The 17,493-nt window shown below is 46.5% G+C and overlaps 1 long non-coding RNA gene across 1 annotated transcript in view; it reads left to right on the forward strand.

Annotated features, from left to right (window-relative positions):
- Window positions 1–2,624: 2,624 nt before the first annotated feature.
- The window catches only part of LOC117369072, a 122,354-nt gene continuing 107,485 nt past the window's right edge, over window positions 2,625–17,493 (forward strand). Inside the window, exons 1-2 of the long non-coding RNA XR_004541076.1 lie at window positions 2,625–2,724; window positions 3,570–3,630. This is a non-coding gene — a long non-coding RNA (uncharacterized LOC117369072). The remainder of the gene's footprint in view (window positions 2,725–3,569; window positions 3,631–17,493) is intronic.

Genomic DNA, 17,493 nt, shown 5'->3' on the forward strand with positions numbered 1-17,493 from the left:
CTTTAAATCTAGGACTATCTTTTATTCTAGTCTTAAAGTTCTGGTTTCAATCAATACCCTTCCCTATTTGTTCTCCCCTTACATGTTCTTCTGTACGATATTTTATTAGAAACATAGAAGCATGATGGCAGATAAAGGCCAAATGCCCATCCGCAGTAACCATTATCTCTTTCTCTTTCCGAGGGATCCCACGTGCCTATCCCAGGCCCTTTTGAATTCAGACACAGTCTCTGTCTCCACCACCTCTTCTGAGAGACTGTTCCACGCATCTACCACCCTTTCTGTAAAAAAGTTTTTTCTTAGATTACTCCAGAGCCTATCACCTCTTAACTTCATCCTATGCTCTTTCATTGCAGAGTTTCCTTTCAAATTAAAGAGCCTTGACTCATGCACATTTACATTACGTAGGTATTTAAATGTCTCTATCGTATTTCCCTTCTCCTGCCTTTCTTCCAAAGTATACTGTACAGATTGAGATCTTTAAGTCTGTCCCCATACGCCTTATGATGAAGACCACATACCATTATAGTAGCCTTCCTCTGGACCGACTCCATCCTTTTTATATCTTTTTGAAGGTACGGTCTCCAGAATTGTGAAGTAAGTCTAGTGTACGTCTGATTGTATTTGTTCATAGTTGTTAACTTCCCCTTTTTTAAAAATATTGTATATCACTTAGATAGCCAATAAGCGTTCATATCAAATTTTAAATAAAACTTGAAACTTGAACATGGGGGAAGAACAGGAAGAACCCCTGTTTCTTCCTTGGGTGTATTCAGCATGGTGTATTAGAGAGCATGAAGAAGATAGATGACCAGTAATTGGTCCCCATAAATTGCAGAATCAGGGAGCTGTGATTCTGACATTGAGTTTGGAATTAGAAAATGACGTGGTGACAGAATTCATCACTGTCCCCACCCCCGCGGATAACCGCAGGAAACCATCCCCATGTCATTCTTTAAGAAGAGAGGGAAGAATCAGAGTATGAATGGGCACAACCACTGACCCTAAAGCCTTGCATTGAAGAATGCTGGTGTAGAAGAACCGAGTTTGAGAGAGACACTAAAGAATGACACGGGATGATTTCCCACGGTTATCTGCAGGTATGGGAACGGTGATTAATTTTGTCACCGTATCATTCTCTACTTGGAATGTTCCCAGCTCCCATGAAATAACAAGGAGATCATTTTAGATTCAATATGGACGCTCTTGAATTCATTCCACCAGGTCTGTGCATCTTATATTTCTGCTACCACTGCTCAGACAGTTCAATCAAATGAGTCCTTGTTAGCTACATATGACCAAAGTATTGACCCAGGTTAACCAGGATATGGATAGCTCCTGTATCAGTCAACTTTAGTTCCTGATACAGGAGCTATCCATAAGAATTTAGAAAATATTAAACATAATTTAAGCTAATGATCCTGAGGACTTTGATTTTTCCTCTGAGTAGATTGAAGTCTGCTAGACAGCTGTTTCATAAGCATTTGTAAGAAAATCGGAAATTTTCTGTGACTGGGCTAATGTCTATGTAGCTCATTCTTATCTCCCAGGAGAGAACGAAAAAGGTTTACAACAAGAAGGAGATTGCTCTAGAGATGCTGTTGAGAGCACATGACTCATTGGACAGTTGGATTTGGCGGCAGAACTCTCAGGAAGAATTTTTAGAGAGGAATAATTTATTGGTCTTCATTGCATTTGAACAAGACAAGGACCATGTATTGTGGATATATTATTGCTATTATTAATTATTTCTATAATGCTACCGGCCACATGCAGCACTGTACAGAGTCACAAAGACAGTCCCTGCTCGAAAGAGCTTACAATCTAAACAGGCAAGACAAACAGGATATCATGGATATAGTTAAGGGGAATGGTTAATCTGCTGGCTGGGTTGGAGGGCAGTGAGGAGTAGGGTTATGGATTGAAGGCTATGTCAAAAGGTGGGTTTTCAGTCTGCTTTTAAACAAGGAAAGGGAAGGGGCTTTGCAGACAAATTCGGGTAATTTATTCCAGGCATAGAGGGCAGCTAGATGAAAGGAATGAAATCTGGAATTGGCAGTGGAGGAGAAGGGTACAGCTACCTTAACAATCATAATATGGACTTCATGAGTGGAAAAATTTGTTTTCTTCCTGATATCTATAATAAGCTATTTCTACCACGTGCCAAAAAGCACTCTGCTTGGGTGTGTCTTTTCTTGTAGGATTTCTCTGTAGTTGTATTACTCACTAGCAAAATAATACTGTATGTGTGTTTTCTTTAAACTATCCTTTTATTATTTTCTGGATAATAGAGGAGTGCTGACCATATGAGTAGCCCTTGGTCTAGGGCAGGATTAATTCGTCGAGGTACACTGGGCCCCCTACACACAAGTACACTGGGCATCAATGGCAACGGCCTCCCCCCGCATCAACAGCAATGAGCCCCCCCCCCCCCCTGCATCAACGGCAATGGGAATCTCCACCCCCTCCCCCCACATCAATGGCAACGCGGCCGGATTTCTTACAGGAAGGTCCCGCGATGACTGTATCTGGTGGTCCATCCCCCTCTGATGTCACTTCTTCCGGAGCAAGTAAGTGACGTCGGAGGGGGATGGACCGACAGACGCAGTCATCGCAATACCTTCCTGTAACAAAGCCAGCCGCATTACCATCGATGGGTGGTAGGAGGCCCATTGCCGTTGATACGGGGGGGGGGGGGGCATTGCTGTTTAAAAAAATGGCAAGGTGAGTCATCCACCTTCAGCAGGCCCCCCTCACAGTTTCGGGCCCTAGGTACTACTGGGCCTATTGATTAATCCCTCCTAATAGCAGCATTATTGTATTACTTTGGTCCACACCCCAGGATTTTGTGGGCCTTGGCATTGTGGGCTACTGGAATTGATAGATTATGCTTTACATTTTCATTTTCCTTTTTATTTAGTTGATGATTTGAACCGCTGAACTGTGTTACCCTGATGTATTATTCATAGATGCAAATAGATATCTAAGACAGATCTGCCTTACCGCGCTTAAAGGATTTATAGAAAACTGAATACCCACACTATCAGGTTATGAACTTTACAAGGTGTTGCTGAAAGTTCTCAGCCCAACCAACCAACTTCCAAAATTCTGAGCGTAATTTTGTCACTGTAGCTGAAAATAGTGTTATCTTATTTCGTTAAGTGTCAATTTGCAGAAACAAAATTCTATGGGGTTTTTTGACAATATTTCAGTAGGCACCTACTGCTTCTGGGTAGGCACCTAGCCCAAGGTACCTACCAGAAAGTGGGCATGGACAGGGGTGGATCATGGGCGTATCTTGGGCCTAAATTGGACTTAGGTGCTGGTATTTAGGCCTCGAAAACGCTGGCATAAATAGGAGGCGCCCAAGTTTAATTTAGGCGCTGCTAGGCACAATTCTATAAATGGCGCCTAACTGAGGATTGATCAGATCATTCATTGATTGAACCCTATCCACGTCACCTCCTTGTATAGGTCTTATCCAATGTACCATTGTGTAAAAGTTCAGAAAATATACCAAACCCGCTTTTCATGCCATTTTAATTTTAACACTTTTCCTCTCCTTACAGTGATCTAGTCTGTTTGCAAAGCTAAGGCAGAGAGTGTTTTCTTCATATGAGGAGTTCTCAGGTAAGCTTTAAGTAACAGCAACTGGGCATTAGTGACCTGAACTAAGGGAGATTAATGTAAAACTTGAATGTTACCATTATTTTTCACGAATCTTTCCAGTTAAGTTTAATGCATTTGATGAAGGCTTACTGTTAGGCAAAATGCCAGGGTTTAAACATTGTGCTTCCATTACTGAATGACCTTTTTTTAATGCCGAAGCTGATTCTCTACATGTTTTGAGAACTCCAGATTGGAAGCAAACATTCTTCCCATATATTCATTTGTGTGTCTCCAATTCAACTGAAGAGTGACCTCTATTTCCGGGGTTCACGGCAACAGACAATTCAGTGTGGGGGGGAAGAAAACCAACTAGAATCAGGAATGAATGTAGCTTTTGAAGATCAGCTCTCCAGGCTCGCAATTTATCTTGGGCTGTGCTGGAAGAGTTCTCGCTTCACAATGGCTGTAGGCTTGGGAGCATAATATCTTTTATAATTTCAAAAAGAAAAAAATAGAAAAAAGCATAACTGTACCCCTCTGCTCCCCGTCAATTTTTAACTCCACATCTTGTCAATGTTATTGTTAATTTTTAGAGCATCATTCTGGGGCACATGGAGAAAGATGTGAAAAACTTCCTCAACTGGCAATGCATCTGAGCCTCAATCAAGGGTTATGCAGGGCAGGATTAACCAATAGGCCAAGTAGGCGCATGCCTAGGGCCCGTAATGGTCAGGGGGGCCAGATAAAGGAGGGTATCAACATTGTTTTTTCCAAACGGCGATGGGCACCTCCAGCATCGATCAGCAACATGAGCCCCCCCGATCAGCAGCGTGGGCCCCACCCGATCAGCAATGTGGGCTCCACTCCGATTGGCAACGCAGCTCCCCCCTCCCCCCATCGATGGAAAGTAGGATAAGCAAGCAACGCGGGTAAGAAAGGCAACGGGAACTGTAATTGTGCCAGCAGTGCTGCTTGCCCAAAGCTTCCCTCTGACGCAGCTTCCTGTTTCCGCCTAGGCGCATGGTGGAGTGGGGCGGGGCAGGGGGCCCAGTGTACTTGTGTGCCTAGGGGCCCTCGACAAATTAATCCTGCCCTGGGGTTATGGCATTCTGAGATAACTTTGCTTTCATTGCCCTCCCCTATCTTATGGCATGAGTTATATAAATAAGAGTGAATTAGCAGCACTGTCTTTACTTAATACACAATACAATGCCTTTATCTGTATACGGAGCTGAATATATGGTGACTGCACTGACATTATGGGCAATATTCTGTAAGAAGCGCCCAAAAGTCAGGCGCCGCATTAGGCACTGTTTATTGCGATTCAAGTAGAATCAGGTGCTATTTTGCAAATCACGCTGAGCGGCACCTATTTTGGGGGCGACCAATAAATGGGCCAGCTCTAGGCACAACTAAAACAAGCGCCCATACGAGCGCTTAAGCACGCTTAAGAGCAGCGAATCTGTAACAAGGTGCCTAACACGAAGCCACGCCCACACCTGACATGCTTAGCGCCTATATTTTTGAAGGCCGCCTAAATTTTTAGAGGCGCCTTGCTACAGAATCGCTCTTTCTTGATAGGCGCCTATGTTTCAATTAGTGCTGATTAAAAAGTTTAACTGAGCTTGTTATTCAATTTAGATAGATGCCTATCTAGTTGGGCGCCTCCAAATTAGGGGCCTAACATTAGGCGCTGGTTACAGAATTTGGGCCTATCTGTTTAGTTTAGAATCGATATTCTTGAGGCCTAAAGCCTTGATTCTATAGGCGGCATTTAAACAATAGGTGCCAAGGAATGCAGTGCATAATGCTTATCAATCCTCAGTTAGGCGCCATTTATAGAATTGTGCCTAGCAGCGCCTAAATTGAACTTGGACGCCTCCTATTTATGCCAGGGTTTTCGAGGCCTAAATACCAGCACCTAAGTCCAATTTAGGCCCAAGATCTGCCCATGATCCACCCCTGTCCATGCCCACTTTCTGGTAGGTACCTTGGGCTAGGTGCCTACCCAGAAGTAGTAGGTGCCTACCAAGTTAGGCACCTAGCATCCAATTAGTTTTAATTTTTGCCAATTATGAGCTCATTATTGCTGATTAACAGTGCTTATTAAGCTAATAAAAATTTAAGTTACGTGGCTAAGAACATAAGAAGTGCCATCTCTGGAACAGACCCTAGGTCCATCAAGTCCGGCGATCCGCACACGCGGAGGCTCCGCCAGGTGTACCCTGGCATAATTTTAGTCTCCATATCACTCTAAGCTTCGCTTAAGGAGATGTGCATTTAGCTTACCCTTGAATCCTAGAACAGTGGATTCCGCAATTACTTCTTCTGGGAGAGCATTCCAGGTGTCCACCACTCGTTGCGTGAAGCAGAACTTCCTGATATTTGTCCTGAACTTGTCCCCCCTTAGCTTCAGTCCATGTCCTCTTGTCCGTGTCATATTGGACATTGTAAATAATTTTTTTTCCTGCTCTATTTTGTCGATTCCTTTCAGTATTTTGAAAGTCTCGATCATATCCCCTCGCAGTCTCCTGTTCTCAAGGGAGAACAATCCCAGTCTCTTAAGTCATTCCTTGTATTCCAAGTTCTCCATGCCCTTTATTAGCTTTGTTGCTCGTCTCTGCACCCTCTCGAGTATTTTTATATCCTTCTTTAGGTATGGAGACCAATGTTGGACGCTGTATTCCAAGTGTGGTCTGACCATCGCTCTATAAAGTGGCAGTATTACTTTCTCTTATCTGCTCGTGATTCCCTTCTTTATCATGCCTAGCATTCTATTTGCGTTCTTCGCTGCCGCCACGCATTGCCCCGATGGCTTCAGGGTCCTATCGATTAATACGCCCAAGTCTCTTTCCTGTTCGGTTTTTCCTAGAGTTGCACCTGACATACTATACTTGTGTTCCTTATTTTTTCTGCCTAAGTACATCACTTTGCATTTTTCCACATTAAACTTCATCTAGATTGGCGAGGCACCCCGATCTAGGCACCTAACTTCAGGTGCCGTTTTTAGAATCTAGGCCTGAATGTACAAGTTATCTGGATGGCTCAAAGTTTGGAGTCACATCAGAGACAGCAACACAAACTCCCTTCACCGACAGACCCTATTCTAATTCCAAAAGGTTGCTGGTGTGAAAATGTGTATGTGCAGCTTACAGAAGAAGGTCAGTTGCATGCGTAACTTAGTGTCTTAATTAGGTGCTAACTATCTTTAACAACCAATTATTGACTACTAGTCTTATAGCCCGTTACATTAACGGGTGCTAGAATATATGTGTGTGTGTCTGTCTTTATTTTTTTCTCTCTCTCCTTAGCCGCTTTCTGTATTTCTATCTGGTTTTTTGTTGTTTTTTTTTCCCTTGGCTGTCCACTACCACCCCTTGCCTGCTCCCCCTGTCCATTCTCCCTATCTTTTACCTCCCCTGGGTCCTCCACCACCCCATCACTGCTCACCTTATCCAGCAGAAGCCCTTCTCCCTTTGTTTTACCTCCTCCTGTCCATTATCACCTCCTTCCTGTTCCCCCTGTCTTCATTTTTCTGCCCCCCTCCCTGTTCCTCAGCACCTGTTCCCCTGTCCATCAACCCCTTTTCTGCCCCTCCATTTCCATGTGTTGCAGCATTTCCCTCCCACCCCACTTCCCTGTGCAGTATTTTCCTCCCCCCCCATACCTTCCTGCTGAACTCCATGGCCTACTTATGTTAACGGCCTGCAGCCGCCACGGCCGACATCCGCCTGGGGGGGGGAGGAAGAGAGAGAGAGAGCTTCGGTCGGCCAGCAGCCGCCGCAGCCAACATCCGCCTCGGGCCGCCGCGGTCGACATCCGCCTGGGAGGGGGAGGGAGGAAGATAGAGAGCGAGCTTCGGGCGGCCAGCATCCGCCTCAGGCCACCAGAGAGAGAGCGAGCTTGGGGCGGCCAGCAGCTGCCGCGGCCGACATCAACTTGTCTTGCCTTGTGAGGCCAGACCGTAAGCCGCGCATGCGCACTTCCTATGTGTGCTACAGCTCACGGAAAACGGACGCACGCTTAGGAAGTGCGCATGCGCGGCTTACCATTTTATTATATTAGATAATTTGTGTCAACTTGCACTTAGGGCTAGATTCACTAAGCAAACCGATCGTGTACCGATCGGTTTGCGAGCCCTTTGCGACCTGGTTTCCCTCCTGCATTATTCACTAACCTGTTTTGCGATCCGATTCTGATCCGCACATGCAAATGAGGGGAACTGCATGCAAAGTAGGTAGGGACGCAATTCACTAAACAAACTTGCCAATTCGAGTGTGTTGGCCGATCAACTCAAAAAGCGACTGCTCAGGACCGGTCACTGAAGCCCTTTCCGATTGCCTTCTGCCGCCCTGCTCTCAGCCCTGTCTGCTCCGATCCCCTGCTTCCCCGATCTGCCTGCCCCAACTATAGCTGCCCTGATCACCTGCCTGCTCCGAGCTAGCTGCCTGCCCCGACGTTGCTCTGATCGCCTGCCTGTCCCGACTCTCCCACCCTTCCCCGCAGTGTAAGCCCGTGGTTTTAACCTGCAGGCTTTAAGCAGGTTAAAACCACGGGCTGTAAAAAAAAGTTAAAAAAATAGTGCCGGGCCGGCGGTCCAGCGCATGCGTAGAACATCGAAAGATGGTCTGCGCATGCACGGAGATCACTATAGAGCGATCCATGCCGGCAGATGGGGGCGTTCCTCTGATCGCCCCCATCTGCATATTGGAGTTTTCTGAATTGGTCGGACCTGCCCAGATTGGTCCCGATCGAGCAGGATACTGAATCTAGCTCTAAGTGGAACTAGTTTTAATATGTTTAATGTCTAAGTATTTTAGCTATCTTAATAATAAAACCCTAGCCGCGCATGCGCACTCTGAACTGCGTGCTTCCATGATCTGTAGGTCTGTGGCCACAGGAGTGCACATGCGCGCCTAGCTGTGACAGTGGCCGGCAGAGAATCTGTACGCGGGACTCCCTGATCTTCAGTTCCTCCAGGCAGTGGCAGACCAAACAGGACTCGATCGCGAACCCAAGATAATGTTCTGACCGAAGTTAATTTTAAGTTCTAAGCCTGCGTCGGAGAAGGCTTCCGACGCAGGCAGTGATCGTGAGAGAAGCCGCTGCCGCAGCTTAGAACTTAAAACTAACTTCGGTCAGAACTAAGGGAGTCAAGGCCTCAATTGTAACGGTCTTCGGCGTCATCTTCGCCCCTCTCCCTGGCACACCCGAACCTCCGTTCAGCCTCCCCTCCGACCCTCCCTTCGGCTCCCTTAGTCCCTTGCCGCCGCTCCTCTTCTCTTCCCGCGGTCCCGACAAATGTCCTAATTCCAGCAGCGTCCGCAGCACTCTAAACACGCTGGTTTGCGGCCTGCTACTGCTCTGATTTGCTCTGCCCGACACGGCAGAGCAAATCAGGGCAGTAGAAGGCCACGAACCAGCGTGTTTAGAGTACTGCGGCCGCTGCTGGAGTCAGGATGTTTGTCAGGACCGCAGGAAGGGAAGGGGGTGGCAAGGGACTAAGGGAGCCGGCCACACCGCAGGAAGGGAGGGTCGGATGGGAGGGAAAGGGGGATGCATTGGGGGAGTGGTATGCTGGGAGGCAGACAGCTTTGCTTGGGGGGGAAGACAGAAGGGGGGCCACGGAGAGACAGTCAGGGAGGAACTGGAGGGGGAGAGGGAAAGGGGACTGCTTTGGGGGAGGGGTGTGCTGGGAGGCAGACAGCTTTGTTTGGTGGGGAAGACAGAAGGGGGGCCACGGAGAGACAGTCAGGGAGGAACTGGAGGCGGAGAGGTAAAGGAGGATGCTTTGGGGGGAGGGGTGTGTTGGGAGGCAGACAGCTTTGCTTGGGGGAGAGGAGACAGATGGGGGCCACAGAGTCAGGGAGGAACTAGAGGGGGAGAGGGAAAGGGGGCTGCTTTCTAGCACCCGTTAATGTAACGGGCTTTAACACTAGTTGATGTATAAAACAGCTAATTACGATCTTTTCTGTGGTTTGTAGCAGCCTCCAAAAATTGTATGTAAATACAATTACAACGAGCTCATCAATATTAAAATGTGCATTCAGATCGATGCCCACATGCCTTCCCCTTCCTGGTGCATCCTGGGATGCACGGGGAGGGGCCTAAGACTCTGATTGGCCGAGGCAGTGGCGTAGTAAAGGGGGCAGTCTACCCCAGGCGCCATATTGGTGAGGGCACCTCTCCTCCTCTCTGCACCCCTGCTCCTTCCCACTCCTCACCCCACCGCATGTGTGCCTTCACTCCTCCCCCCCACACACACACACACACACATGTACCTCTATCTCTTCACTGGTGTGAGCAGCAATTCCAACCTTTTCATTCATGCCAGGGTTGACTCTCCCTCTGATGTCACTTCCGGGTCCCACACCTAGGAAGTGATGTCAGAATTTGAGCCAACGCAGATACTGTGTTGGTAATGCTGCTCATATCGGGGAAGCTAAAAGGGGTAGGGGTAGAGAAGGGGTGCATGTGCGTGTGTGGCAAGGGAAGCAGGGAAGGAGCAGGAGGGGGTGGAGAAGAGGGTGATGGAGGAGTACATCCACTCCAGGCGCCTCTAGCCTCGCTACATCACTAACTAGAAGCATCAAAAACAAGGCTGGAAGGGACCAGAAAAAGTTTACAACACCTCAGACCGACAGAAGGATAGAGAGAATTGCTTTACAGAATCGGAAATTAACTGCCTCTAATATCAATAAGTCACTGGCTGAAACAGGGGTGTTGGTGTCAGGCTGGACAGTTCACCAGACACTGGTGAAAGCAGGCCTGAGAGCAAAAATTCCCAGGAGAAAGTCTTTCCTCAATGCAGTTCAGTGTCGTAAATATTTGAACTTGGCTAAAGAGCATGCCAGCTGGATCACAGAGCAGTGGAAGAAGTGTTATAGAGCGATGAGACCCGAATATCCATATTTGGCAGTGACGGTGTCTGCTATGTTTGTTGGTGACTGGGAAAGGACTGCTTGCCAGAATGTACTACTGTCACCATAATGCATCCTCCGAGTATGATGGTGTGGGGCTGCATGTCCAGAGATGTGGGTTGAGTGCAAGTGCTTGATGGAGCGTTGACAAATACCTAAAGGAGGTCCTTCAGCCCCAAGTTCTGCCCTCAGCCAGTGACCTCTTTGGTGCCAGACGACCATTCATTTTTCAACAGGATGGCACACCATGCCACACAGCTAAGAAAGTTTCACCTGGTTCAAAGAGAACAAGATTGAGTTGCTGGACTGGACAGGAAACAGCCCAGATCTCAACCCCATTGAGAACCTCTGGGCCAGATTAAAGAGAACAGTCCAACGGCAGCAAAGCGACCGACCAACAAACATGAGCTGATGGCAGCAATCAACTCCTGGTTCCACATAACAACACCTAAGATTACTTCATTATTGCCTCACATAAGAAAATTTGAGGCAATAATCAAGGCTAAGGGATATCAAATGTGCTACTAGCGAGACTCATGAAGTCATCGGATAACTGGACAAATTATCATTATTAACTTGGGTAGCTTATAAACAGCATTATTTTTGTGAAATGTGCCAAATATTATGCTGGTCTTGCTAAATAATTACAGAGTTGCTGTTATTAGTCAAAAATTTATGCATGAAATGCAATTATGATTTTATAGCCATGTTGGGTTTTTTTTAAAGTATAATACCTAAAATGCTAGGTGGTTCCACGATTTTGGCCACTATGAAGGGGTGCTGAAAAGTTCTCAGCCCAACCAACCAACTTCCTAAATTCTGAGCATTTTTTTGCCATTGTAGCTAAAAAAAGTGTTATCTTATTTCATTAAGTGCCAATTTGCAGAAAAGAAATTCTATGTTTTTGACATTGTTTCAGATCTTTGATTGAACCATATCCACATCATTCTCTTCGTGGCTGGATTGAGAACTTTTCAACACCCACTCAGTGCATATAAGTTCTTACTACTGATCTTTAAAATCCGACATTTAAGTTCTATCATATCACCCCTGAGCCGTCTCTTCTCCAAGCTGAAGAGCCCTAGCCGCTTTAGTCTTTCCTCATAGGGAAGTCACCCCATCCCTTTTATCATTTTTGCCACTCTTCTCTGTACCTTTTCTAATTCTGCTATATCTATAATATTCTGACTGGAATAGCGTCACTAGTGGGGTGCCGCAGGGCTCAGTGCTTGGACCCATGCTCTTTAACATCTTTATAAACGATCTGGACATAGGTACGACGAGCGAGGTGATTAAATTTGCGGATGATACGAAGCTATTCAGAGTAGTGAAGATGCAGGGGGATTGCAAAAATCTGCAACGTGACATAATCAGGCTCGAGGAATGGGCATCGACATGGCAGATGAGGTTCAACGTGGATAAATGTAAAGTGATGCATGTCGGTAACAAAAATTTCATTCACGAATACAGGATGTCCGGGGCGGTACTTGGAGAGACTTCCCAGGAAAGGGACTTGGGAAGGAGAGCAACACGTCTGATAATAGGTATGGAAAACCTGTCATGTTCTGAGAGATTGGAGAAGCTGGGTCTCTTTTCCCTGGAGAAGAGGAGACTTAGAGGGGATATGATAGAGACTTACAAGATCATGAAGGGCATAGAGAGAGTAGAGAGGGACAGATTCTTCAAACTTTCGAAAAATAAGAGAACAAGAGGGCATTCGGAAAAGTTGAAAGGGGACAGATTCAAAACAAATGCTAGGAAGTTCTTCTTTACCCAACGTGTGGTGGACACCTGGAATGCGCTTCCAGAGGACGTTATAAGGCAGAGTACGGTACTGGGGTTCAAGAAAGGATTGGACAATTCCTACTGGAATTCCTACTGGAAATGGGAATAGAGGGGTACAGATAAAAGATTACTGCACAGGTCCTGGACCTGTTGGGCCGCCGCGTGAGCGGACTGCTGGGCACGATGGACCTCGGGTCTGACCCAGCAGAGGCATTTCTTATGTTCTTATGATCAACAAGTCGATGTTGCCGTCCACACAATGTGCAGCGGTGGCAAAAAGGGTGAACAGAATGCTAGGAATGATAAAGAAGGGGATCACGAACAGATCAGAGAAGGTTATCATGCCGCTGTACTGGGCCCTCACCTGGAGTACTGCGTACAGCACTGGTCGCCATACATGAAGAAAGACACGGTACTACTCGAAAGGGTCCAGAGAAGAGCGACTAAGATGGTTAAGGGGTTGGAGGAGCTGTTGTACAGTGAAAGATTAGAGAAACTGGGCCTCTTCTCCCTCGAATAGAGGAGATTGAGAGGGGACATGATCAAAACATTCAAGGTACTGAAGGGGATAGACTTAGTAGATAAAGTACAGGTTGTTCACCCTCTCCAAGGTACTCTCTAAAGTTGAAAAGGGATAGATTCCGTACAAACGTAAGGAAGTTCTTCTTCACCCAGAAAGTGGTAGAAAACTGGAATGCGCTTCCCGAGTCTGTCATAGGGGAAAATACCCTCCAAGGATTCAAGACAAAATTAGACAAGTTCCTGGTGAACAAGAGCATACGCAGATAGGGCTAGTTTCAGTTAGGGTGCTGGTCTTTGACCAGAGGGCCGCCGCGTGAGCGGACTGCTGGGCATGATGGACCACTGGTCTGACCCAGCAGCGGCAATTCTTATGTTCTTATCTTTTTTGAGATATGGTGAACAGAGCTACATACAGTATTCGAGGTGCGGCCGTACCATAGAGCGATACAAGGGCATTTTAACCAGTGTTCCCGCTAAGCTGCGCTGGGGTGCGCTGACGCACAAAATATTACCTCGCAGCGCACAAGTTTCTCGTCACAGCGCACACAGTGTAGAGCACAGTTCTTCAACCGCCGGTCCGCAAACAAAATCTTGCCGGTCCGCGAAGGATTCGGTCCCCGCCGCAACGAAAGGCCGGCGTCAGCTGACTTGCAACTTCCTGTTGCAGTCGCTGTGCCGGGACTCCTGCCTTCGCCGGGACTCCTGCCTTCCACCGCGTTTGCCTCCTGCCTTGTCTCCGCCCCTCCAGACCAGCAGCGGCAGCTGTGTATGCTTTTAACTTCGGCACAGAGCTGCCCCTAATCAATAGTTTAGCGCGGTTTCATAAGGCAGCCTCGGGGCCTTTGCTAGGCCGGCCCACATCGCATCATCGAAGCGGGCCGGCTATCAAAGGCCCCGAGGCTGCCTCATGAAACCGCGCTAAACTATTGATTAGGGGCAGCTCTGTGCCGAAGTTAAAAGCATACAGAGCTGCCGCTGCTGGTCTGAACTCTTGGGCCGCTGAAGGAGGGCAAAAAGCAGCTGTCCTGGAGGTTTCCCTTCCTCTCGCCTTTACAGGTTCCTTTTTTCCTTCAAACGGCAACGGGCCCCAGCATCGACATCAATCAAGTAAGTTCCACTGTCAATCAAGCGGTTCTGCTCGGCCAAAGCTTCCCCTGTGACATGAGCCACCCTCAGGGGAAAGAAAGTGACCCACAAAGGTGAGGGGAAGGGGGGCAGATGATGGAAGTTGGGGGGGGGGGAGAGAGAGAGAGAGAGAAGGGGCAGATGATGGAATGGAGGAGATGAGAGAGAGAGAGAAGGGGACAGATGATGGAAGTGAGAAGAAGGGAGAGAGAGCAGAAGGCAGATGGATGTCAGTTGAGAAGGGAGAGCAGATGCTGAATGGAAGTGGGGAAAGAACACATACTGGATGGAAGGAGGAGATAAATAAAGGGGGAAGAAAATAGTAAGATAATGGAGGGGTGAGGGAAAGGGGTGACAAGCTGTGTGTAGACACAGTGAAAAGAGGGAAACGGGACTAAATAGTAAGAAAGAATTTAATTTAGATGGAGGCAGAAAATAGAGAAGGAAGACCAGAGAAGAAAAGGGAAGAGAGAGCAGAGAATGATCAGATCTGAGTGGAGGAAATGAGAAGAGAGATATGCTAAAAACCACAGGGGGGAGGGAAGGATAGAGATGCCAGACCATGAGGGGAACAGAAGGAAGATGATGGATGCTAGACCAAATTGGGGGGTGGGGGGGGCAGGAGGAGAGATGGCAGGGAAAGACAGACAGTGAATGGAAGGGGCAGATGCTGGACTGAAGAGACAGAGAAGGTTATCATGCTGCTGTACCGGGCCATGGTACGCCCTCACCTGGAGTACTGCGTCCAGCACTGGTACTTTAAGAAGGACACGGTACTACTCGAAAGGATCCAGAGAAGAGCAACTAAAATGGTTAAGGGGCTGGAGGAGTTGCCGTACAGCGAAAGATTAGAGAAACTGGGCCTCTTCTCCCTTGAGCAGAGGAGATTGAGAGGGGACATGATAGAAACATTCAAGGTACTGAAGGGAATAGACTTAGTAGCTAAGGCAGGGAGAACGAGAGGGCACTCTCTAAAGTTGAAAGGGGATAGATTCCATACAAACGTAAGGAAGTTCTGTGGTAGAAAGCAACATATTTATTTGGCTCATAACTTGCTGGCGCCCGATATTTTTAGCTCACAGTGAAAAAAGTTTGCTCACAACACCCGCCCGCTTAGAGGGAACACTGATTTTAACATGTTCATCTCTGTTTTCCATTCCTTTCCTGATAATTCCTAACATTCTATTTGCTTTCTTAGCAGCCGCCGCACATTGAGCTGAGGGTTTCAACGTATCCTCAACAATGACACTTAGCTCTTTATCCTGGGCAGTGACTCCTAACACAGAACCCAGCATCACATAGCTATAGTTCAGGTTCCTCTTTCCCACATGCATCACTTTGCACTTGCTCACATTAAACGTCATCTGCCATTTTTACGCCCAGTCTTCCAGGTACTCTTATGTTTGAAATGTAAACCACTTTGATGACTGAACCTTAAGTAGTCAATCAAATAAATAGAACCTTGAGCCTTGATATATAGAATCCGGGGATTCAAATTTGAACTTATGAAGGAAGTGTCTCTCTCAAAAGCTTATCACACATATAGGAAAGTGAGTAAAAAAAAAAAAAAGTTCAGCTGTACTTATTTGCTGATCTTGAAAGCTGAATAAACTTTACTCATGAATATTTTGTAGCTTATATTATATTATGCTCAGAATATTATGTTATATTACTGGGACAATTTAGTAGCCTCTTTTACAAAGTCTCACTAGCAGCTGCCCTGCGCTAATGGCCCCGAAGCCCATAGAGATTTAAAGGGCTTCGTGGCTGTTGCCGCGCGGCTTTGTAAAAGAGGCAGTAGGAGTGTTTTAGTCATACGTCTCCAAAATGGACATTATATTATAGACCTTTGTCTATTTTTATGACTTTTTTTTTATTATTATTGATTGAATAAAGTATCTCCTTGGTTGATATTCTGACATCTCTTTTGCCTTTTGTTTCTGGGTTATTTATTTAAAAAATGTATATACCGCATATAACTCTGCGGTTTCCATATCACACAAATAAAATCTTGTTTCCCTGCGATTACTACATATAACATAGACATATCTAAACAACATCATTAATCATCCTTGTTATAAACAGGAATAGAGCACAAATTCAATCAATTCAGAAATACAATCAATCTTTAAATCATACATTGCTGTCAAAAGAGTTCTAAAAGGCAGTTATCAACTGAAATATACCTTAGCATAAGAAGGCATTGGCAAATAATTGAGTTTTCAGCATATTACTATCACACACATAAGCGACTTTCTTCTTTCGGGATAGTTTGAATATGACTCTGTTGTTCTGCCTTGTCAAATAATTACAGTTTTGTGTCTTCTTTTCAGAAACCGTTGAATAAAATCATAGGACCCTCAGTACTCAGCGCTTTCTGCAACACTTTTAAGTCCTAAGTGCAAACTTTCATAAGTCATCATAGAAAAAAAGAAAATAGATATCACAATAGAAAGCAAACTTTCAAGTAGTTTTCAAAGACTGCACAAGATGAGGAACCTGTGCTGATACTGAAGGTTGTTTCCTTTGGGATATTTGCTTTAAAAAATGCTTTGAAGATGAAGTACTGTAGAATTCTCACTGTTAAAATTTAAAAAATACAAGTACTGGAAGTAACCATACAGAGAGCTCTGATATGTAAGAGTGGTCGGTAGGATGAACAGACATGCAGAAATGTAACTTATACTCCCCTTTTATCATGCTGTGTTAGGGTTTTTATCGCAGGTCACCGGGAAGGGGGAAGGCCCGCCATTATGAAGAGGTGGACCTGCTGGTGCGAGGGCGTAAGCATTCCTTCTGCCAGATTCTCACTGAAGGTATGGGGTTGTAGGGGGAGTTTTGGGTGGGGTGCTGTGGTAGGGTATTAGGGGTTCATAGGGTATCAGGGTGGGGAGCCAGGTGTTTGGGGGTAATCAGGGTGGGGTGCCACAGATTCAGGGGTGTTGGGGTAGGGAGCCATGGGTTTGGGGTATCACAATTTTGGGTGGGGTGTTGGGGTTCAATGGGGCCCGGCGGCAAGAAGAAGTTAACATCCCCCCTGCTGATTTTTATACTAAAATCACAGGGGTATATGGGGGATTGTCTTGAGTGAGGGGATGTTGGAGAGGAGGGGTGTAGTGCGGGGGCTCTCTGTGGAGGGGACTGGGGGATTGGTGCCTGGGAGGGAGGGAGGGAGAGAGGAATCTCCCTATCAGTTTAGCTGATCCTGGCAGGGGAATCCCTATCAGCTGACCCAGCAGGAATCCCTGAAACTGGCTCAACTGATGTGGATTCCCCTGCCACGATCAGCTGATGGGAAGCCTACTGTTTGTTTTTCACAGGTGTTGGGAAGGGGTCATGACTACAGGGGGAGTAAGGTGTGGTCATGCCTTAAACCCTCCAGTTGTCATCTTATCAATTTGGTCACCTTTGGAACACATAGACACATGCAAAACAGGTCTAAGTAAGTTCTGCCCTGGATATCCTGGAAAACTTTGATTATTGCTGCAGGACATCCAATTCTCGCCCATAGCACACCTCCCAACAAGCCCCT

Source organism: Geotrypetes seraphini, chromosome 11, assembly GCF_902459505.1.
Source record: "Geotrypetes seraphini chromosome 11, aGeoSer1.1, whole genome shotgun sequence".
In the NCBI taxonomy this organism is placed as follows: Eukaryota; Metazoa; Chordata; class Amphibia; order Gymnophiona; family Dermophiidae; genus Geotrypetes; species Geotrypetes seraphini.